Here is a 21,687-nt window from a genome sequence, read left to right on the forward strand (position 1 = left end):
TATTCCACGGATCAAGTGGAGCTTTACGATGTAAAAATTGATTTATTCAGAACAATGATTTGAATTTGTAAAATACAATTTAAGAGTAACAATTTGAGCTGAGGTCATGGAGACAAAATGAAAGAATTGATCCCTCTGGATCTAACTCATTTGACTCATTTCTGTGCAGTTGAGGACCAAACTAGAAAGATAAAACTGGCTTCCTGGAATCTCAGGTTTTCCGTGATGTTTCAGCCCATGGACAGCACTGGCAGGGAAACAACTGACCCAGATGAGTCTATCAGCTCATCCTGTGTAAAGGAAGGTTTAGCCAGAGCTAACTATGCTTTGCTCCTATGCTATGCTACTGTGCCTTCAGCCTGTCATCCCTCCCTCTAAATGCAGTGAGCTCATGAAGGATCTTGTTTTTGACCACATCTGGAGTCAAACACGATGTGTTTGCTTTATGACACAGCAGGAAAATTATTTGTCCATCAAGGCGGTGCATCGCCTCCTGAGCAGTTGAAGAAGACGCTGCCGTCAGTGAGAAACACTGATCCATGCTGCAGCCATAGATTTAATGTTAAAATTCTAACATCAAAGCACAAGTTGATCAAAGGCCTACAGTGCATATAAGAAGGATTGCGTCCCACATCAGCCACGCGTACACTACACTACACTTAATCGGAAATAACAAATACTTTTTTTCACAGGGAAAGGACACCCCACTTTAGCGGGGCGTAAAAAATTGGCTTCAACTCTCGTTGTTCCACTCCACGGAAATCTTTAGTAAAAGGCGAAAGATTTATACGATCTGAAGTGAAGCAAGAGCGATCTACCTCTCATTGAAAGTCAGACCGACCCCATTTCTGACAACAAGACTTTCAGTCCTGGTTCATCTCAGAATATCACCCGCACTGATCTCCAGTCAGCATGCAACAGTCATTGGTTTTACACAAGGCAGGAGGAGGGTGCACCGTCCCTGGCAGCACTGCAATACCAGGTCAATGCACAGAGCGAGTGAGGCAAGCCCCTTTCCCAGCTCCCAGCTCCAAAAATCTGCTTAATATGGTATCCTCTAATAGAGGACATATCAGATATTAAACTGATAAGAACAGATACTACACTTGATCTTAGCTAAAAGGCCGAGAAGCGATGAGCCCAGCTCGTTTGGCGCAGGTGCCAACTGCCTGAAACCTATCCCTCAGGTCGTGGTGCAGACACATGCTGACCATAGTAAAAGCTGCTGATTCAAACTCGGCTTGTGGTCCAAAGCTCACATTGACTATATTAAACCCTGTTGATCATTTTGGTCTTGACAGGATGGATCCTGGATGTCCCTCCTCTCCCTCTCTGCCCATCTCCCAAGGCCCACCCAAGGCAGAACACTGCCCGACCTCACCTCACCCACGCTGGGCTGAAGAGGGAGATGCCCCCCCCCTACCCCACATTCTGGCCCCAGTCCGGGGATGCCCGACCGACACAACCCGGCTCTCCACCACCTCCCAGGCACCCACACTCTGGCCCCCGTCCGGCAAGGCCAGACCGCCACAACCCGTATCTCCACCACCTCCAGGGCACCCACACTCTGGCCCCCGTCCGGCGAGGCCAGACCGCTACAACCCGTCTCTCCACCACCTCCAGGGCACCCACACTCTGGCCCCAGTCCGGCGAGGCCCGACCGACACAACCCGGCTCTCCACCACCTCCCGGGCACCCACACTTTGATGATGATCACACACGGTTCATTTTATGCACCATTAAAAAAAATCATATAAATATGTCTTGAATTTGAAAGAAATCACATTTTATTTTTTTCCCCACTAAAGATGGGTTCGGCGAATGTGCATATGAAACTGGTGGGGTTCGGCACCTCCGACAACAGTAAGAACCACCGTGCAATGCTGCTTTGCTTTGATGTTATGCTTTGAGTTCACAATGGTTTGGTATTGTGTAATGCCTGTATGCTTTGATGTTTTGAAACTCTGGACGTTTTCCCTTTTCCCCTCCAGGGGAGGGGGTGCTGCCGCTCCAAATGTGCCCAGGGGAAGAGGCAAGGCGTCATCGTGAAGACTAGCGTATTCCTCCACCTCTTGACGGGTTTCGACCACAGCAGTGAAACACACAAAGCTCTCTCATAGCTGAAAACGTATTCCACGGATCAAGTGGAGCTTTACGATGTAAAAATTGATTTATTCAGAACAATGATTTGAATTTGTAAAATACAATTTAAGAGTAACAATTTGAGCTGAGGTCGTGGAGACAAAATGAAAGAATTGATCCCTCTGGATCTAACTCATTTGACTCATTTCTGTGCAGTTGAGGACCAAACTAGAAAGATAAAACTGGCTTCCTGGAATCTCAGGTTTTCCGTGATGTTTCAGCCCATGGACAGCACTGGCAGGGAAACAACTGACCCAGATGAGTCTATCAGCTCATCCTGTGTAAAGGAAGGTTTAGCCAGAGCTAACTATGCTTTGCTCCTATGCTATGCTACTGTGCCTTCAGCCTGTCATCCCTCCCTCTAAATGCAGTGAGCTCATGAAGGATCTTGTTTTTGACCACATCTGGAGTCAAACACGATGTGTTTGCTTTATGACACAGCAGGAAAATTATTTGTCCATCAAGGCGGTGCATCGCCTCCTGAGCAGTTGAAGAAGACGCTGCCGTCAGTGAGAAACACTGATCCATGCTGCAGCCATAGATTTAATGTTAAAATTCTAACATCAAAGCACAAGTTGATCAAAGGCCTACAGTGCATATAAGAAGGATTGCGTCCCACATCAGCCACGTGTACACTACACTACACTTAATCGGAAATAACAAATACTTTTTTTCACAGGGAAAGGACACCCCACTTTAGCGGGGCGTGAAAAATTGGCTTCAACTCTCGTTGTTCCACTCCACGGAAATCTTTAGTAAAAGGCAAAAGATTTATACGATCTGAAGTGAAGCAAGAGCGATCTACCTCTCATTGAAAGTCAGACCGACCCCATTTCTGACAACAAGACTTTCAGTCCTGGTTCATCTCAGAGTATCACCCGCACTGATCTCCAGTCAGCATGCAACAGCCATTAGTTTTACACAAGGCAGGAGGAGGGTGCACCATCCCTGGCAGCACTGCAATACCAGGTCAATGCGCAGAGCGAGTGAGGCAAGCCCCTTTCTCAGCTCCCAGTTCTAAAAATCTGCTTAATATGGTATCCTCTAATAGAGGACATATCAGATATTAAACTGATAAGAACAGATACTACACTTGATCTTAGCCAAAAGGCCGAGAAGCGATGAGACCAGCTCGTTTGGCGCAGGTGCCAACTGCCTGAAACCTATCCCTCAGGTCGTGGTGCAGACACATGCTGACCATAGTAAAAGCTGCTGATTCAAACTCGGCTTGTGGTCCAAAGCTCACATTGACTATATTAAACCCTGTTGATCATTTTGGTCTTGACAGGATGGATCCTGGATGTCCCTCCTCTCCCTCTCTCCCTCTCTGCCCATCTCCCAAGGCCCACCCAAGGCAGAACACTGCCCGACCTCACCTCACCCATGCTGGGCTGAAGAGGGAGATGCCCCCCCCTACCCCACATTCTGGCCCCAGTCCGGGGATGCCCGACCGACACAACCCGGCTCTCCACCACCTCCCAGGCACCCACACTCTGGCCCCCGTCCGGCAAGGCCGGACCGCCACAACCCGTATCTTCACCACCTCCAGGGCACCCACACTCTGGCCCCCGTCCGGCGAGGCCAGACCGCTACAACCCGTCTCTCCACCACCTCCAGGGCACCCACACTCTGGCCCCAGTCCGGCGAGGCCCGACCGACACAACCCGGCTCTCCACCACCTCCCGGGCACCCACACTTTGATGATGATCACACACGGTTCATTTTATGCACCATTAAAAAAAATCATATAAATATGTCTTGAATTTGAAAGAAATCACATTTTATTTTTTTCCCCACTAAAGATGGGTTCGGCGAATGTGCATATGAAACTGGTGGGGTTCGGCACCGCCGACAACAGTAAGAACCACCGTGCAATGCTGCTTTGCTTTGATGTTATGCTTTGAGTTCACAATGGTTTGGTATTGTGTAATGCCTGTATGCTTTGATGTTTTGAAACTCTGGACGTTTTCCCTTTTCCCCTCCAGGGGAGGGGGTGCTGCCGCTCCAAATGTGCCCAGGGGAAGAGGCAAGGCGTCATCGTGAAGACTAGCGTATTCCTCCACCTCTTGACGGGTTTCGACCACAGCAGTGAAACACACAAAGCTCTCTCATAGCTGAAATCGTATTCCACGGATCAAGTGGAGCTTTACGATGTAAAAATTGATTTATTCAGAACAATGATTTGAATTTGTAAAATACAATTTAAGAGTAACAATTTGAGCTGAGGTCATGGAGACAAAATGAAAGAATTGATCCCTCTGGATCTAACTCATTTGACTCATTTCTGTGCAGTTGAGGACCAAACTAGAAAGATAAAACTGGCTTCCTGGAATCTCAGGTTTTCCGTGATGTTTCAGCCCATGGACAGCACTGGCAGGGAAACAACTGACCCAGATGAGTCTATCAGCTCATCCTGTGTAAAGGAAGGTTTAGCCAGAGCTAACTATGCTTTGCTCCTATGCTATGCTACTGTGCCTTCAGCCTGTCATCCCTCCCTCTAAATGCAGTGAGCTCATGAAGGATCTTGTTTTTGACCACATCTGGAGTCAAACACGATGTGTTTGCTTTATGACACAGCAGGAAAATTATTTGTCCATCAAGGCGGTGCATCGCCTCCTGAGCAGTTGAAGAAGACGCTGCCGTCAGTGAGAAACACTGATCCATGCTGCAGCCATAGATTTAATGTTAAAATTCTAACATCAAAGCACAAGTTGATCAAAGGCCTACAGTGCATATAAGAAGGATTGCGTCCCACATCAGCCACGTGCACACTACACTACACTTAATCGGAAATAACAAATACTTTTTTTCACAGGGAAAGGACACCCCACTTTAGCGGGGCGTAAAAAATTGGCTTCAACTCTCGTTGTTCCACTCCACGGAAATCTTTAGTAAAAGGCGAAAGATTTATACGATCTGAAGTGAAGCAAGAGCGATCTACCTCTCATTGAAAGTCAGACCGACCCCATTTCTGACAACAAGACTTTCAGTCCTGGTTCATCTCAGAATATCACCCGCACTGATCTCCAGTCAGCATGCAACAGTCATTGGTTTTACACAAGGCAGGAGGAGGGTGCACCGTCCCTGGCAGCACTGCAATACCAGGTCAATGCGCAGAGCGAGTGAGGCAAGCCCCTTTCTCAGCTCCCAGCTCTAAAAATCTGCTTACCGTAATTCTCGGTGTACAAGCCGCTACTTTTTTCCAATATTTTGAACCTTGCGGTTTATGCAACGACGCGGCAAATTTACGTATATTTTCCCACTTTCTTTGCGAGCCGTGTTTCGTTAAAGACTATTTATTTTCGTTACAAAATTAACGCCCGCCCGCCCGGAGGGAAAGCCCCGCTTGCGCGTAGCTGGGGAGATCTGCGAGAAGGGCCCGGCGTGCGTCCAGAGTCGCCGCCGCTGGACCGCCGTACCCGGTCCCCGCCGCCTGTCCGCCATCCGCTACGCGGCGTCGGACGCGCCGCGTAGCGGGGAAGGAACCCACCCCCTCGACCTCCCGGGCGTCCCCACCCCTGCCGCACCACGCTCGCGCGGACGGACGCCGGCGAAGGCGCCGCACCGCGCTCGCGCGGACGGAGGATGAGGGGCACGGGGGCAAGGGGGACGGGGACACCCCGCCAGGCGGGCGCGCGCGCCGCGCAGCCTCCGACGGGCGGAGAGGGGAGGGCGACGGGGCGACTGCTCCCCCAGCCGCGGCTCGAGCCCAGCCCCGCTTCGCACCCCAGCCCGACCGACCCAGCCCTTAGAGCCAATCCTTATCCCGAAGTTACGGATCTGATTTGCCGACTTCCCTTGATCTAACATGCCAGAGGCTGTTCACCTTGGAGACCTGCTGCGGATATCGTTACGAGCCGTGTTCCGTTAAATATCATTTGTCTCAATGCACTTGCGGCTTACGAATATGTGCGGCTTATTTTAGTACAAAATATATATATTTTTTAATTCAGTGGGTGCGGCTTTTTCACAGGTGCGCATAATAGTTCAGCAATTACGGTAATATGGTATCCTCTAATAGAGGACATATCAGATATTAAACTGATAAGAACAGATACTACACTTGATCTTAGCCAAAAGGCCGAGAAGCGATGAGCCCAGCTCGTTTGGCGCAGGTGCCAACTGCCTGAAACCTATCCCTCAGGTCGTGGTGCAGACACATGCTGACCATAGTAAAAGCTGCTGATTCAAACTCGGCTTGTGGTCCAAAGCTCACATTGACTATATTAAACCCTGTTGATCATTTTGGTCTTGACAGGATGGATCCTGGATGTCCCTCCTCTCCCTCTCTCCCTCTCTGCCCATCTCCCAAGGCCCACCCAAGGCAGAACACTGCCCGACCTCACCTCACCCACGCTGGGCTGAAGAGGGAGATGCCCCCCCCTACCCCACATTCTGGCCCCAGTCCGGGGATGCCCGACCGACACAACCCGGCTCTCCACCACCTCCCAGGCACCCACACTCTGGCCCCCGTCCGGCAAGGCCAGACCGCCACAACCCGTATCTCCACCACCTCCAGGGCACCCACACTCTGGCCCCCGTCCGGCGAGGCCAGACCGCCACAACCCGTCTCTCCACCACCTCCAGGGCACCCACACTCTGGCCCCAGTCCGGCGAGGCCCGACCGACACAACCCGGCTCTCCACCACCTCCCGGGCACCCACACTTTGATGATGATCACACACGGTTCATTTTATGCACCATTAAAAAAAATCATATAAATATGTCTTGAATTTGAAAGAAATCACATTTTATTTTTTTCCCCACTAAAGATGGGTTCGGCGAATGTGCATATGAAACTGGTGGGGTTCGGCACCTCCGACAACAGTAAGAACCACCGTGCAATGCTGCTTTGCTTTGATGTTATGCTTTGAGTTCACAATGGTTTGGTATTGTGTAATGCCTGTATGCTTTGATGTTTTGAAACTCTGGACGTTTTCCCTTTTCCCCTCCAGGGGAGGGGGTGCTGCCGCTCCAAATGTGCCCAGGGGAAGAGGCAAGGCGTCATCGTGAAGACTAGCGTATTCCTCCACCTCTTGACGGGTTTCGACCACAGCAGTGAAACACACAAAGCTCTCTCATAGCTGAAATCGTATTCCACGGATCAAGTGGAGCTTTACGATGTAAAAATTGATTTATTCAGAACAATGATTTGAATTTGTAAAATACAATTTAAGAGTAACAATTTGAGCTGAGGTCATGGAGACAAAATGAAAGAATTGATCCCTCTGGATCTAACTCATTTGACTCATTTCTGTGCAGTTGAGGACCAAACTAGAAAGATAAAACTGGCTTCCTGGAATCTCAGGTTTTCCGTGATGTTTCAGCCCATGGACAGCACTGGCAGGGAAACAACTGACCCAGATGAGTCTATCAGCTCATCCTGTGTAAAGGAAGGTTTAGCCAGAGCTAACTATGCTTTGCTCCTATGCTATGCTACTGTGCCTTCAGCCTGTCATCCCTCCCTCTAAATGCAGTGAGCTCATGAAGGATCTTGTTTTTGACCACATCTGGAGTCAAACACGATGTGTTTGCTTTATGACACAGCAGGAAAATTATTTGTCCATCAAGGCGGTGCATCGCCTCCTGAGCAGTTGAAGAAGACGCTGCCGTCAGTGAGAAACACTGATCCATGCTGCAGCCATAGATTTAATGTTAAAATTCTAACATCAAAGCACAAGTTGATCAAAGGCCTACAGTGCATATAAGAAGGATTGCGTCCCACATCAGCCACGTGTACACTACACTACACTTAATCGGAAATAACAAATACTTTTTTTCACAGGGAAAGGACACCCCACTTTAGCGGGGCGTAAAAAATTGGCTTCAACTCTCGTTGTTCCACTCCACGGAAATCTTTAGTAAAAGGCGAAAGATTTATACGATCTGAAGTGAAGCAAGAGCGATCTACCTCTCATTGAAAGTCAGACCGACCCCATTTCTGACAACAAGACTTTCAGTCCTGGTTCATCTCAGAATATCACCCGCACTGATCTCCAGTCAGCATGCAACAGTCATTGGTTTTACACAAGGCAGGAGGAGGGTGCACCGTCCCTGGCAGCACTGCAATACCAGGTCAATGCACAGAGCGAGTGAGGCAAGCCCCTTTCCCAGCTCCCAGCTCTAAAAATCTGCTTAATATGGTATCCTCTAATAGAGGACATATCAGATATTAAACTGATAAGAACAGATACTACACTTGATCTTAGCCAAAAGGCCGAGAAGCGATGAGCCCAGCTCGTTTGGCGCAGGTGCCAACTGCCTGATACCTATCCCTCAGGTCGTGGTGCAGACACATGCTGACCATAGTAAAAGCTGCTGATTCAAACTCGGCTTGTGGTCCAAAGCTCACATTGACTATATTAAACCCTGTTGATCATTTTGGTCTTGACAGGATGGATCCTGGATGTCCCTCCTCTCCCTCTCTCCCTCTCTGCCCATCTCCCAAGGCCCACCCAAGGCAGAACACTGCCCGACCTCACCTCACCCACGCTGGGCTGAAGAGGGAGATGCCCCCCCCCTACCCCACATTCTGGCCCCAGTCCGGGGATGCCCGACCGACACAACCCGGCTCTCCACCACCTCCCAGGCACCCACACTCTGGCCCCCGTCCGGCAAGGCCAGACCGCCACAACCCGTATCTCCACCACCTCCAGGGCACCCACACTCTGGCCCCCGTCCGGCGAGGCCAGACCGCTACAACCCGTCTCTCCACCACCTCCAGGGCACCCACACTCTGGCCCCAGTCCGGCGAGGCCCGACCGACACAACCCGGCTCTCCACCACCTCCCGGGCACCCACACTTTGATGATGATCACACACGGTTCATTTTATGCACCATTAAAAAAAATCATATAAATATGTCTTGAATTTGAAAGAAATCACATTTTATTTTTTTCCCCACTAAAGATGGGTTCGGCGAATGTGCATATGAAACTGGTGGGGTTCGGCACCTCCGACAACAGTAAGAACCACCGTGCAATGCTGCTTTGCTTTGATGTTATGCTTTGAGTTCACAATGGTTTGGTATTGTGTAATGCCTGTATGCTTTGATGTTTTGAAACTCTGGACGTTTTCCCTTTTCCCCTCCAGGGGAGGGGGTGCTGCCGCTCCAAATGTGCCCAGGGGAAGAGGCAAGGCGTCATCGTGAAGACTAGCGTATTCCTCCACCTCTTGACGGGTTTCGACCACAGCAGTGAAACACACAAAGCTCTCTCATAGCTGAAATCGTATTCCACGGATCAAGTGGAGCTTTACGATGTAAAAATTGATTTATTCAGAACAATGATTTGAATTTGTAAAATACAATTTAAGAGTAACAATTTGAGCTGAGGTCATGGAGACAAAATGAAAGAATTGATCCCTCTGGATCTAACTCATTTGACTCATTTCTGTGCAGTTGAGGACCAAACTAGAAAGATAAAACTGGCTTCCTGGAATCTCAGGTTTTCCGTGATGTTTCAGCCCATGGACAGCACTGGCAGGGAAACAACTGACCCAGATGAGTCTATCAGCTCATCCTGTGTAAAGGAAGGTTTAGCCAGAGCTAACTATGCTTTGCTCCTATGCTATGCTACTGTGCCTTCAGCCTGTCATCCCTCCCTCTAAATGCAGTGAGCTCATGAAGGATCTTGTTTTTGACCACATCTGGAGTCAAACACGATGTGTTTGCTTTATGACACAGCAGGAAAATTATTTGTCCATCAAGGCGGTGCATCGCCTCCTGAGCAGTTGAAGAAGACGCTGCCGTCAGTGAGAAACACTGATCCATGCTGCAGCCATAGATTTAATGTTAAAATTCTAACATCAAAGCACAAGTTGATCAAAGGCCTACAGTGCATATAAGAAGGATTGCGTCCCACATCAGCCACGTGTACACTACACTACACTTAATCAGAAATAACAAATACTTTTTTTCACAGGGAAAGGACACCCCACTTTAGCGGGGCGTAAAAAATTGGCTTCAACTCTCGTTGTTCCACTCCACGGAAATCTTTAGTAAAAGGCGAAAGATTTATACGATCTGAAGTGAAGCAAGAGCGATCTACCTCTCATTGAAAGTCAGACCGACCCCATTTCTGACAACAAGACTTTCAGTCCTGGTTCATCTCAGAATATCACCCGCACTGATCTCCAGTCAGCATGCAACAGTCATTGGTTTTACACAAGGCAGGAGGAGGGTGCACCGTCCCTGGCAGCACTGCAATACCAGGTCAATGCGCAGAGCGAGTGAGGCAAGCCCCTTTCTCAGCTCCCAGCTCTAAAAATCCGCTTAATACGGTATCCTCTAATAGAGGACATATCAGATATTAAACTGATAAGAACAGATACTACACTTGATCTTAGCCAAAAGGCCGAGAAGCGATGAGCCCAGCTCGTTTGGCGCAGGTGCCAACTGCCTGAAACCTATCCCTCAGGTCGTGGTGCAGACACATGCTGACCATAGTAAAAGCTGCTGATTCAAACTCGGCTTGTGGTCCAAAGCTCACATTGACTATATTAAACCCTGTTGATCATTTTGGTCTTGACAGGATGGATCCTGGATGTCCCTCCTCTCCCTCTCTCCCTCTCTGCCCATCTCCCAAGGCCCACCCAAGGCAGAACACTGCCCGACCTCACCTCACCCACGCTGGGCTGAAGAGGGAGATGCCCCCCCCCTACCCCACATTCTGGCCCCAGTCCGGGGATGCCCGACCGACACAACCCGGCTCTCCACCACCTCCCAGGCACCCACACTCTGGCCCCCGTCCGGCAAGGCCAGACCGCCACAACCCGTATCTCCACCACCTCCAGGGCACCCACACTCTGGCCCCCGTCCGGCGAGGCCAGACCGCTACAACCCGTCTCTCCACCACCTCCAGGGCACCCACACTCTGGCCCCAGTCCGGCGAGGCCCGACCGACACAACCCGGCTCTCCACCACCTCCCGGGCACCCACACTTTGATGATGATCACACACGGTTCATTTTATGCACCATTAAAAAAAATCATATAAATATGTCTTGAATTTGAAAGAAATCACATTTTATTTTTTTCCCCACTAAAGATGGGTTCGGCGAATGTGCATATGAAAATGGTGGGGTTCGGCACCTCCGACAACAGTAAGAACCACCGTGCAATGCTGCTTTGCTTTGATGTTATGCTTTGAGTTCACAATGGTTTGGTATTGTGTAATGCCTGTATGCTTTGATGTTTTGAAACTCTGGACGTTTTCCCTTTTCCCCTCCAGGGGAGGGGGTGCTGCCGCTCCAAATGTGCCCAGGGGAAGAGGCAAGGCGTCATCGTGAAGACTAGCGTATTCCTCCACCTCTTGACGGGTTTCGACCACAGCAGTGAAACACACAAAGCTCTCTCATAGCTGAAATCGTATTCCACGGATCAAGTGGAGCTTTACGATGTAAAAATTGATTTATTCAGAACAATGATTTGAATTTGTAAAATACAATTTAAGAGTAACAATTTGAGCTGAGGTCATGGAGACAAAATGAAAGAATTGATCCCTCTGGATCTAACTCATTTGACTCATTTCTGTGCAGTTGAGGACCAAACTAGAAAGATAAAACTGGCTTCCTGGAATCTCAGGTTTTCCGTGATGTTTCAGCCCATGGACAGCACTGGCAGGGAAACAACTGACCCAGATGAGTCTATCAGCTCATCCTGTGTAAAGGAAGGTTTAGCCAGAGCTAACTATGCTTTGCTCCTATGCTATGCTACTGTGCCTTCAGCCTGTCATCCCTCCCTCTAAATGCAGTGAGCTCATGAAGGATCTTGTTTTTGACCACATCTGGAGTCAAACACGATGTGTTTGCTTTATGACACAGCAGGAAAATTATTTGTCCATCAAGGCGGTGCATCGCCTCCTGAGCAGTTGAAGAAGACGCTGCCGTCAGTGAGAAACACTGATCCATGCTGCAGCCATAGATTTAATGTTAAAATTCTAACATCAAAGCACAAGTTGATCAAAGGCCTACAGTGCATATAAGAAGGATTGCGTCCCACATCAGCCACGTGCACACTACACTACACTTAATCGGAAATAACAAATACTTTTTTTCACAGGGAAAGGACACCCCACTTTAGCGGGGCGTAAAAAATTGGCTTCAACTCTCGTTGTTCCACTCCACGGAAATCTTTAGTAAAAGGCGAAAGATTTATACGATCTGAAGTGAAGCAAGAGCGATCTACCTCTCATTGAAAGTCAGACCGACCCCATTTCTGACAACAAGACTTTCAGTCCTGGTTCATCTCAGAATATCACCCGCACTGATCTCCAGTCAGCATGCAACAGTCATTGGTTTTACACAAGGCAGGAGGAGGGTGCACCGTCCCTGGCAGCACTGCAATACCAGGTCAATGCACAGAGCAAGTGAGGCAAGCCCCTTTCTCAGCTCCCAGCTCTAAAAATCTGCTTAATATGGTATCCTCTAATAGAGGACATATCAGATATTAAACTGATAAGAACAGATACTACACTTGATCTTAGCCAAAAGGCCGAGAAGCGATGAGCCCAGCTCGTTTGGCGCAGGTGCCAACTGCCTGAAACCTATCCCTCAGGTCGTGGTGCAGACACATGCTGACCATAGTAAAAGCTGCTGATTCAAACTCGGCTTGTGGTCCAAAGCTCACATTGACTATATTAAACCCTGTTGATCATTTTGGTCTTGACAGGATGGATCCTGGATGTCCCTCCTCTCCCTCTCTCCCTCTCTGCCCATCTCCCAAGGCCCACCCAAGGCAGAACACTGCCCGACCTCACCTCACCCACGCTGGGCTGAAGAGGGAGATGCCCCCCCCTACCCCACATTCTGGCCCCAGTCCGGGGATGCCCGACCGACACAACCCGGCTCTCCACCACCTCCCAGGCACCCACACTCTGGCCCCCGTCCGGCAAGGCCAGACCGCCACAACCCGTATCTCCACCACCTCCAGGGCACCCACACTCTGGCCCCCGTCCGGCGAGGCCAGACCGCCACAACCCGTCTCTCCACCACCTCCAGGGCACCCACACTCTGGCCCCAGTCCGGCGAGGCCCGACCGACACAACCCGGCTCTCCACCACCTCCCGGGCACCCACACTTTGATGATGATCACACACGGTTCATTTTATGCACCATTAAAAAAAATCATATAAATATGTCTTGAATTTGAAAGAAATCACATTTTATTTTTTTCCCCACTAAAGATGGGTTCGGCGAATGTGCATATGAAACTGGTGGGGTTCGGCACCTCCGACAACAGTAAGAACCACCGTGCAATGCTGCTTTGCTTTGATGTTATGCTTTGAGTTCACAATGGTTTGGTATTGTGTAATGCCTGTATGCTTTGATGTTTTGAAACTCTGGACGTTTTCCCTTTTCCCCTCCAGGGGAGGGGGTGCTGCCGCTCCAAATGTGCCCAGGGGAAGAGGCAAGGCGTCATCGTGAAGACTAGCGTATTCCTCCACCTCTTGACGGGTTTCGACCACAGCAGTGAAACACACAAAGCTCTCTCATAGCTGAAATCGTATTCCACGGATCAAGTGGAGCTTTACGATGTAAAAATTGATTTATTCAGAACAATGATTTGAATTTGTAAAATACAATTTAAGAGTAACAATTTGAGCTGAGGTCATGGAGACAAAATGAAAGAATTGATCCCTCTGGATCTAACTCATTTGACTCATTTCTGTGCAGTTGAGGACCAAACTAGAAAGATAAAACTGGCTTCCTGGAATCTCAGGTTTTCCGTGATGTTTCAGCCCATGGACAGCACTGGTAGGGAAACAACTGACCCAGATGAGTCTATCAGCTCATCCTGTGTAAAGGAAGGTTTAGCCAGAGCTAACTATGCTTTGCTCCTATGCTATGCTACTGTGCCTTCAGCCTGTCATCCCTCCCTCTAAATGCAGTGAGCTCATGAAGGATCTTGTTTTTGACCACATCTGGAGTCAAACACGATGTGTTTGCTTTATGACACAGCAGGAAAATTATTTGTCCATCAAGGCGGTGCATCGCCTCCTGAGCAGTTGAGGAAGACGCTGCCGTCAGTGAGAAACACTGATCCATGCTGCAGCCATAGATTTAATGTTAAAACTCTAACATCAAAGCACAAGTTGATCAAAGGCCTACAGTGCATATAAGAAGGATTGCGTCCCACATCAGCCACGTGTACACTACACTACACTTAATCGGAAATAACAAATACTTTTTTTCACAGGGAAAGGACACCCCACTTTAGCGGGGCGTAAAAAATTGGCTTCAACTCTCGTTGTTCCACTCCACGGAAATCTTTAGTAAAAGGCGAAAGATTTATACGATCTGAAGTGAAGCAAGAGCGATCTACCTCTCATTGAAAGTCAGACCGACCCCATTTCTGACAACAAGACTTTCAGTCCTGGTTCATCTCAGAATATCACCCGCACTGATCTCCAGTCAGCATGCAACAGTCATTGGTTTTACACAAGGCAGGAGGAGGGTGCACCGTCCCTGGCAGCACTGCAATACCAGGTCAATGCGCAGAGCGAGTGAGGCAAGCCCCTTTCTCAGCTCCCAGCTCTAAAAATCTGCTTAATACGGTATCCTCTAATAGAGGACATATCAGATATTAAACTGATAAGAACAGATACTACACTTGATCTTAGCCAAAAGGCCGAGAAGCGATGAGCCCAGCTCGTTTGGCGCAGGTGCCAACTGCCTGAAACCTATCCCTCAGGTCGTGGTGCAGACACATGCTGACCATAGTAAAAGCTGCTGATTCAAACTCGGCTTGTGGTCCAAAGCTCACATTGACTATATTAAACCATGTTGATCATTTTGGTCTTGACAGGATGGATCCTGGATGTCCCTCCTCTCCCTCTCTCCCTCTCTGCCCATCTCCCAAGGCCCACCCAAGGCAGAACACTGCCCGACCTCACCTCACCCACGCTGGGCTGAAGAGGGAGATGCCCCCCCCCTACCCCACATTCTGGCCCCAGTCCGGGGATGCCCGACCGACACAACCCGGCTCTCCACCACCTCCCAGGCACCCACACTCTGGCCCCCGTCCGGCAAGGCCAGACCGCCACAACCCGTATCTCCACCACCTCCAGGGCACCCACACTCTGGCCCCCGTCCGGCGAGGCCAGACCGCTACAACCCGTCTCTCCACCACCTCCAGGGCACCCACACTCTGGCCCCAGTCCGGCGAGGCCCGACCGACACAACCCGGCTCTCCACCACCTCCCGGGCACCCACACTTTGATGATGATCACACACGGTTCATTTTATGCACCATTAAAAAAAATCATATAAATATGTCTTGAATTTGAAAGAAATCACATTTTATTTTTTTCCCCACTAAAGATGGGTTCGGCGAATGTGCATATGAAACTGGTGGGGTTCGGCACCGCCGACAACAGTAAGAACCACCGTGCAATGCTGCTTTGCTTTGATGTTATGCTTTGAGTTCACAATGGTTTGGTATTGTGTAATGCCTGTATGCTTTGATGTTTTGAAACTCTGGACGTTTTCCCTTTTCCCCTCCAGGGGAGGGGGTGCTGCCGCTCCAAATGTGCCCAGGGGAAGAGGCAAGGCGTCATCGTGAAGACTAGCGTATTCCTCCACCTCTTGACGGGTTTCGACCACAGCAGTGAAACACACAAAGCTCTCTCATAGCTGAAATCGTATTCCACGGATCAAGTGGAGCTTTACGATGTAAAAATTGATTTATTCAGAACAATGATTTGAATTTGTAAAATACAATTTAAGAGTAACAATTTGAGCTGAGGTCATGGAGACAAAATGAAAGAATTGATCCCTCTGGATCTAACTCATTTGACTCATTTCTGTGCAGTTGAGGACCAAACTAGAAAGATAAAACTGGCTTCCTGGAATCTCAGGTTTTCCGTGATGTTTCAGCCCATGGACAGCACTGGTAGGGAAACAACTGACCCAGATGAGTCTATCAGCTCATCCTGTGTAAAGGAAGGTTTAGCCAGAGCTAACTATGCTTTGCTCCTATGCTATGCTACTGTGCCTTCAGCCTGTCATCCCTCCCTCTAAATGCAGTGAGCTCATGAAGGATCTTGTTTTTGACCACATCTGGAGTCAAACACGATGTGTTTGCTTTATGACACAGCAGGAAAATTATTTGTCCATCAAGGCGGTGCATCGCCTCCTGAGCAGTTGAAGAAGACGCTGCCGTCAGTGAGAAACACTGATCCATGCTGCAGCCATAGATTTAATGTTAAAATTCTAACATCAAAGCACAAGTTGATCAAAGGCCTACAGTGCATATAAGAAGGATTGCGTCCCACATCAGCCACGTGTACACTACACTACACTTAATCGGAAATAACAAATACTTTTTTTCACAGGGAAAGGACACCCCACTTTAGCGGGGCGTAAAAAATTGGCTTCAACTCTCGTTGTTCCACTCCACGGAAATCTTTAGTAAAAGGCGAAAGATTTATACGATCTGAAGTGAAGCAAGAGCGATCTACCTCTCATTGAAAGTCAGACCGACCCCATTTCTGACAACAAGACTTTCAGTCCTGGTTCATCTCAGAATATCACCCGCACTGATCTCCAGTCAGCATGCAACAGTCATTGGTTTTACACAAGGCAGGAGGAGGGTGCACCGTCCCTGGCAGCACTGCAATACCAGGTCAATGCACAGAGCAAGTGAGGCAAGCCCCTTTCTCAGCTCCCAGCTCTAAAAATCTGCTTAATATGGTATCCTCTAATAGAGGACATATCAGATATTAAACTGATAAGAACAGATACTACACTTGATCTTAGCCAAAAGGCCGAGAAGCGATGAGCCCAGCTCGTTTGGCGCAGGTGCCAACTGCCTGAAACCTATCCCTCAGGTCGTGGTGCAGACACATGCTGACCATAGTAAAAGCTGCTGATTCAAACTCGGCTTGTGGTCCAAAGCTCACATTGACTATATTAAACCCTGTTGATCATTTTGGTCTTGACAGGATGGATCCTGGATGTCCCTCCTCTCCCTCTCTCCCTCTCTGCCCATCTCCCAAGGCCCACCCAAGGCAGAACACTGCCCGACCTCACCTCACCCACGCTGGGCTGAAGAGGGAGATGCCCCCCCCTACCCCACATTCTGGCCCCAGTCCGGGGATGCCCGACCGACACAACCCGGCTCTCCACCACCTCCCAGGCACCCACACTCTGGCCCCCGTCCGGCAAGGCCAGACCGCCACAACCCGTATCTCCACCACCTCCAGGGCACCCACACTCTGGCCCCCGTCCGGCGAGGCCAGACCGCCACAACCCGTCTCTCCACCACCTCCAGGGCACCCACACTCTGGCCCCAGTCCGGCGAGGCCCGACCGACACAACCCGGCTCTCCACCACCTCCCGGGCACCCACACTTTGATGATGATCACACACGGTTCATTTTATGCACCATTAAAAAAAATCATATAAATATGTCTTGAATTTGAAAGAAATCACATTTTATTTTTTTCCCCACTAAAGATGGGTTCGGCGAATGTGCATATGAAACTGGTGGGGTTCGGCACCTCCGACAACAGTAAGAACCACCGTGCAATGCTGCTTTGCTTTGATGTTATGCTTTGAGTTCACAATGGTTTGGTATTGTGTAATGCCTGTATGCTTTGATGTTTTGAAACTCTGGACGTTTTCCCTTTTCCCCTCCAGGGGAGGGGGTGCTGCCGCTCCAAATGTGCCCAGGGGAAGAGGCAAGGCGTCATCGTGAAGACTAGCGTATTCCTCCACCTCTTGACGGGTTTCGACCACAGCAGTGAAACACACAAAGCTCTCTCATAGCTGAAATCGTATTCCACGGATCAAGTGGAGCTTTACGATGTAAAAATTGATTTATTCAGAACAATGATTTGAATTTGTAAAATACAATTTAAGAGTAACAATTTGAGCTGAGGTCATGGAGACAAAATGAAAGAATTGATCCCTCTGGATCTAACTCATTTGACTCATTTCTGTGCAGTTGAGGACCAAACTAGAAAGATAAAACTGGCTTCCTGGAATCTCAGGTTTTCCGTGATGTTTCAGCCCATGGACAGCACTGGTAGGGAAACAACTGACCCAGATGAGTCTATCAGCTCATCCTGTGTAAAGGAAGGTTTAGCCAGAGCTAACTATGCTTTGCTCCTATGCTATGCTACTGTGCCTTCAGCCTGTCATCCCTCCCTCTAAATGCAGTGAGCTCATGAAGGATCTTGTTTTTGACCACATCTGGAGTCAAACACGATGTGTTTGCTTTATGACACAGCAGGAAAATTATTTGTCCATCAAGGCGGTGCATCGCCTCCTGAGCAGTTGAAGAAGACGCTGCCGTCAGTGAGAAACACTGATCCATGCTGCAGCCATAGATTTAATGTTAAAACTCTAACATCAAAGCACAAGTTGATCAAAGGCCTACAGTGCATATAAGAAGGATTGCGTCCCACATCAGCCACGTGTACACTACACTACACTTAATCGGAAATAACAAATACTTTTTTTCACAGGGAAAGGACACCCCACTTTAGCGGGGCGTAAAAAATTGGCTTCAACTCTCGTTGTTCCACTCCACGGAAATCTTTAGTAAAAGGCGAAAGATTTATACGATCTGAAGTGAAGCAAGAGCGATCTACCTCTCATTGAAAGTCAGACCGACCCCATTTCTGACAACAAGACTTTCAGTCCTGGTTCATCTCAGAATATCACCCGCACTGATCTCCAGTCAGCATGCAACAGTCATTGGTTTTACACAAGGCAGGAGGAGGGTGCACCGTCCCTGGCAGCACTGCAATACCAGGTCAATGCGCAGAGCGAGTGAGGCAAGCCCCTTTCTCAGCTCCCAGCTCTAAAAATCTGCTTAATACGGTATCCTCTAATAGAGGACATATCAGATATTAAACTGATAAGAACAGATACTACACTTGATCTTAGCCAAAAGGCCGAGAAGCGATGAGCCCAGCTCGTTTGGCGCAGGTGCCAACTGCCTGAAACCTATCCCTCAGGTCGTGGTGCAGACACATGCTGACCATAGTAAAAGCTGCTGATTCAAACTCGGCTTGTGGTCCAAAGCTCACATTGACTATATTAAACCATGTTGATCATTTTGGTCTTGACAGGATGGATCCTGGATGTCCCTCCTCTCCCTCTCTCCCTCTCTGCCCATCTCCCAAGGCCCACCCAAGGCAGAACACTGCCCGACCTCACCTCACCCACGCTGGGCTGAAGAGGGAGATGCCCCCCCCCTACCCCACATTCTGGCCCCAGTCCGGGGATGCCCGACCGACACAACCCGGCTCTCCACCACCTCCCAGGCACCCACACTCTGGCCCCCGTCCGGCAAGGCCAGACCGCCACAACCCGTATCTCCACCACCTCCAGGGCACCCACACTCTGGCCCCCGTCCGGCGAGGCCAGACCGCTACAACCCGTCTCTCCACCACCTCCAGGGCACCCACACTCTGGCCCCAGTCCGGCGAGGCCCGACCGACACAACCCGGCTCTCCACCACCTCCCGGGCACCCACACTTTGATGATGATCACACACGGTTCATTTTATGCACCATTAAAAAAAATCATATAAATATGTCTTGAATTTGAAAGAAATCACATTTTATTTTTTTCCCCACTAAAGATGGGTTCGGCGAATGTGCATATGAAACTGGTGGGGTTCGGCACCGCCGACAACAGTAAGAACCACCGTGCAATGCTGCTTTGCTTTGATGTTATGCTTTGAGTTCACAATGGTTTGGTATTGTGTAATGCCTGTATGCTTTGATGTTTTGAAACTCTGGACGTTTTCCCTTTTCCCCTCCAGGGGAGGGGGTGCTGCCGCTCCAAATGTGCCCAGGGGAAGAGGCAAGGCGTCATCGTGAAGACTAGCGTATTCCTCCACCTCTTGACGGGTTTCGACCACAGCAGTGAAACACACAAAGCTCTCTCATAGCTGAAATCGTATTCCACGGATCAAGTGGAGCTTTACGATGTAAAAATTGATTTATTCAGAACAATGATTTGAATTTGTAAAATACAATTTAAGAGTAACAATTTGAGCTGAGGTCATGGAGACAAAATGAAAGAATTGATCCCTCTGGATCTAACTCATTTGACTCATTTCTGTGCAGTTGAGGACCAAACTAGAAAGATAAAACTGGCTTCCTGGAATCTCAGGTTTTCCGTGATGTTTCAGCCCATGGACAGCACTGGTAGGGAAACAACTGACCCAGATGAGTCTATCAGCTCATCCTGTGTAAAGGAAGGTTTAGCCAGAGCTAACTATGCTTTGCTCCTATGCTATGCTACTGTGCCTTCAGCCTGTCATCCCTCCCTCTAAATGCAGTGAGCTCATGAAGGATCTTGTTTTTGACCACATCTGGAGTCAAACACGATGTGTTTGCTTTATGACACAGCAGGAAAATTATTTGTCCATCAAGGCGGTGCATCGCCTCCTGAGCAGTTGAAGAAGACGCTGCCGTCAGTGAGAAACACTGATCCATGCTGCAGCCATAGATTTAATGTTAAAATTCTAACATCAAAGCACAAGTTGATCAAAGGCCTACAGTGCATATAAGAAGGATTGCGTCCCACATCAGCCACGTGTACACTACACTACACTTAATCGGAAATAACAAATACTTTTTTTCACAGGGAAAGGACACCCCACTTTAGCGGGGCGTAAAAAATTGGCTTCAACTCTCGTTGTTCCACTCCACGGAAATCTTTAGTAAAAGGCGAAAGATTTATACGATCTGAAGTGAAGCAAGAGCGATCTACCTCTCATTGAAAGTCAGACCGACCCCATTTCTGACAACAAGACTTTCAGTCCTGGTTCATCTCAGAATATCACCCGCACTGATCTCCAGTCAGCATGCAACAGCCATTAGTTTTACACAAGGCAGGAGGAGGGTGCACCATCCCTGGCAGCACTGCAATACCAGGTCAATGCGCAGAGCGAGTGTGGCAAGCCCCTTTCTCAGCTCCCAGTTCTAAAAATCTGCTTAATATGGTATCCTCTAATAGAGGACATATCAGATATTAAACTGATAAGAACAGATACTACACTTGATCTTAGCCAAAAGGCCGAGAAGCGATGAGCCCAGCTCGTTTGGCGCAGGTGCCAACTGCCTGAAACCTATCCCTCAGGTCGTGGTGCAGACACATGCTGACCATAGTAAAAGCTGCTGATTCAAACTCGGCTTGTGGTCCAAAGCTCACATTGACTATATTAAACCCTGTTGATCATTTTGGTCTTGACAGGATGGATCCTGGATGTCCCTCCTCTCCCTCTCTCCCTCTCTGCCCATCTCCCAAGGCCCACCCAAGGCAGAACACTGCCCGACCTCACCTCACCCACGCTGGGCTGAAGAGGGAGATGCCCCCCCCTACCCCACATTCTGGCCCCAGTCCGGGGATGCCCGACCGACACAACCCGGCTCTCCACCACCTCCCAGGCACCCACACTCTGGCCCCCGTCCGGCAAGGCCAGACCGCCACAACCCGTATCTCCACCACCTCCAGGGCACCCACACTCTGGCCCCCGTCCGGCGAGGCCAGACCGCTACAACCCGTCTCTCCACCACCTCCAGGG

General features: G+C 49.3%; 19 non-coding genes and 2 pseudogenes across 19 annotated transcripts; all 21 read right to left on the reverse strand.

Annotated features, from left to right (window-relative positions):
* Window positions 1–701: 701 nt before the first annotated feature.
* LOC137912431 (U5 spliceosomal RNA) lies at window positions 702–812 on the reverse strand. Its single transcript, XR_011106289.1, has one exon. It is a non-coding gene; the product is annotated as a U5 spliceosomal RNA (small nuclear RNA).
* A 133-nt stretch (window positions 813–945) lies between these two features.
* On the reverse strand, window positions 946–1,136 carry LOC137912376 (U2 spliceosomal RNA). The gene has a single exon (XR_011106251.1). It is a non-coding gene; the product is annotated as a U2 spliceosomal RNA (small nuclear RNA).
* Window positions 1,137–2,830: 1,694 nt separating this feature from the next.
* Window positions 2,831–2,941, reverse strand: LOC137912447 (U5 spliceosomal RNA). Its single transcript, XR_011106304.1, has one exon. It is a non-coding gene; the product is annotated as a U5 spliceosomal RNA (small nuclear RNA).
* A 133-nt stretch (window positions 2,942–3,074) lies between these two features.
* On the reverse strand, window positions 3,075–3,265 carry LOC137912372 (U2 spliceosomal RNA). Its single transcript, XR_011106247.1, has one exon. It is a non-coding gene; the product is annotated as a U2 spliceosomal RNA (small nuclear RNA).
* A 1,701-nt stretch (window positions 3,266–4,966) lies between these two features.
* On the reverse strand, window positions 4,967–5,077 carry LOC137912432 (U5 spliceosomal RNA). The gene has a single exon (XR_011106290.1). It is a non-coding gene; the product is annotated as a U5 spliceosomal RNA (small nuclear RNA).
* A 133-nt stretch (window positions 5,078–5,210) lies between these two features.
* LOC137912408 (U2 spliceosomal RNA) lies at window positions 5,211–5,391 on the reverse strand (annotated as a pseudogene).
* A 732-nt stretch (window positions 5,392–6,123) lies between these two features.
* LOC137912393 (U2 spliceosomal RNA) lies at window positions 6,124–6,235 on the reverse strand (annotated as a pseudogene).
* Window positions 6,236–7,936: 1,701 nt separating this feature from the next.
* On the reverse strand, window positions 7,937–8,047 carry LOC137912433 (U5 spliceosomal RNA). The gene has a single exon (XR_011106291.1). It is a non-coding gene; the product is annotated as a U5 spliceosomal RNA (small nuclear RNA).
* A 133-nt stretch (window positions 8,048–8,180) lies between these two features.
* On the reverse strand, window positions 8,181–8,371 carry LOC137912345 (U2 spliceosomal RNA). Its single transcript, XR_011106222.1, has one exon. It is a non-coding gene; the product is annotated as a U2 spliceosomal RNA (small nuclear RNA).
* A 1,702-nt stretch (window positions 8,372–10,073) lies between these two features.
* On the reverse strand, window positions 10,074–10,184 carry LOC137912434 (U5 spliceosomal RNA). The gene has a single exon (XR_011106292.1). It is a non-coding gene; the product is annotated as a U5 spliceosomal RNA (small nuclear RNA).
* A 133-nt stretch (window positions 10,185–10,317) lies between these two features.
* Window positions 10,318–10,508, reverse strand: LOC137912384 (U2 spliceosomal RNA). Its single transcript, XR_011106258.1, has one exon. It is a non-coding gene; the product is annotated as a U2 spliceosomal RNA (small nuclear RNA).
* A 1,702-nt stretch (window positions 10,509–12,210) lies between these two features.
* Window positions 12,211–12,321, reverse strand: LOC137912435 (U5 spliceosomal RNA). Its single transcript, XR_011106293.1, has one exon. It is a non-coding gene; the product is annotated as a U5 spliceosomal RNA (small nuclear RNA).
* A 133-nt stretch (window positions 12,322–12,454) lies between these two features.
* Window positions 12,455–12,645, reverse strand: LOC137912364 (U2 spliceosomal RNA). Its single transcript, XR_011106239.1, has one exon. It is a non-coding gene; the product is annotated as a U2 spliceosomal RNA (small nuclear RNA).
* A 1,701-nt stretch (window positions 12,646–14,346) lies between these two features.
* LOC137912436 (U5 spliceosomal RNA) lies at window positions 14,347–14,457 on the reverse strand. The gene has a single exon (XR_011106294.1). It is a non-coding gene; the product is annotated as a U5 spliceosomal RNA (small nuclear RNA).
* Window positions 14,458–14,590: 133 nt separating this feature from the next.
* Window positions 14,591–14,781, reverse strand: LOC137912381 (U2 spliceosomal RNA). The gene has a single exon (XR_011106255.1). It is a non-coding gene; the product is annotated as a U2 spliceosomal RNA (small nuclear RNA).
* A 1,702-nt stretch (window positions 14,782–16,483) lies between these two features.
* Window positions 16,484–16,594, reverse strand: LOC137912438 (U5 spliceosomal RNA). Its single transcript, XR_011106295.1, has one exon. It is a non-coding gene; the product is annotated as a U5 spliceosomal RNA (small nuclear RNA).
* A 133-nt stretch (window positions 16,595–16,727) lies between these two features.
* Window positions 16,728–16,918, reverse strand: LOC137912365 (U2 spliceosomal RNA). Its single transcript, XR_011106240.1, has one exon. It is a non-coding gene; the product is annotated as a U2 spliceosomal RNA (small nuclear RNA).
* A 1,701-nt stretch (window positions 16,919–18,619) lies between these two features.
* Window positions 18,620–18,730, reverse strand: LOC137912440 (U5 spliceosomal RNA). Its single transcript, XR_011106297.1, has one exon. It is a non-coding gene; the product is annotated as a U5 spliceosomal RNA (small nuclear RNA).
* A 133-nt stretch (window positions 18,731–18,863) lies between these two features.
* Window positions 18,864–19,054, reverse strand: LOC137912382 (U2 spliceosomal RNA). Its single transcript, XR_011106256.1, has one exon. It is a non-coding gene; the product is annotated as a U2 spliceosomal RNA (small nuclear RNA).
* A 1,702-nt stretch (window positions 19,055–20,756) lies between these two features.
* Window positions 20,757–20,867, reverse strand: LOC137912441 (U5 spliceosomal RNA). The gene has a single exon (XR_011106298.1). It is a non-coding gene; the product is annotated as a U5 spliceosomal RNA (small nuclear RNA).
* A 133-nt stretch (window positions 20,868–21,000) lies between these two features.
* LOC137912386 (U2 spliceosomal RNA) lies at window positions 21,001–21,191 on the reverse strand. Its single transcript, XR_011106260.1, has one exon. It is a non-coding gene; the product is annotated as a U2 spliceosomal RNA (small nuclear RNA).
* Window positions 21,192–21,687: the final 496 nt, after the last annotated feature.

This window comes from Brachionichthys hirsutus, unplaced genomic scaffold (genome assembly GCF_040956055.1).
Source record: "Brachionichthys hirsutus isolate HB-005 unplaced genomic scaffold, CSIRO-AGI_Bhir_v1 contig_1145, whole genome shotgun sequence".
In the NCBI taxonomy this organism is placed as follows: Eukaryota; Metazoa; Chordata; class Actinopteri; order Lophiiformes; family Brachionichthyidae; genus Brachionichthys; species Brachionichthys hirsutus.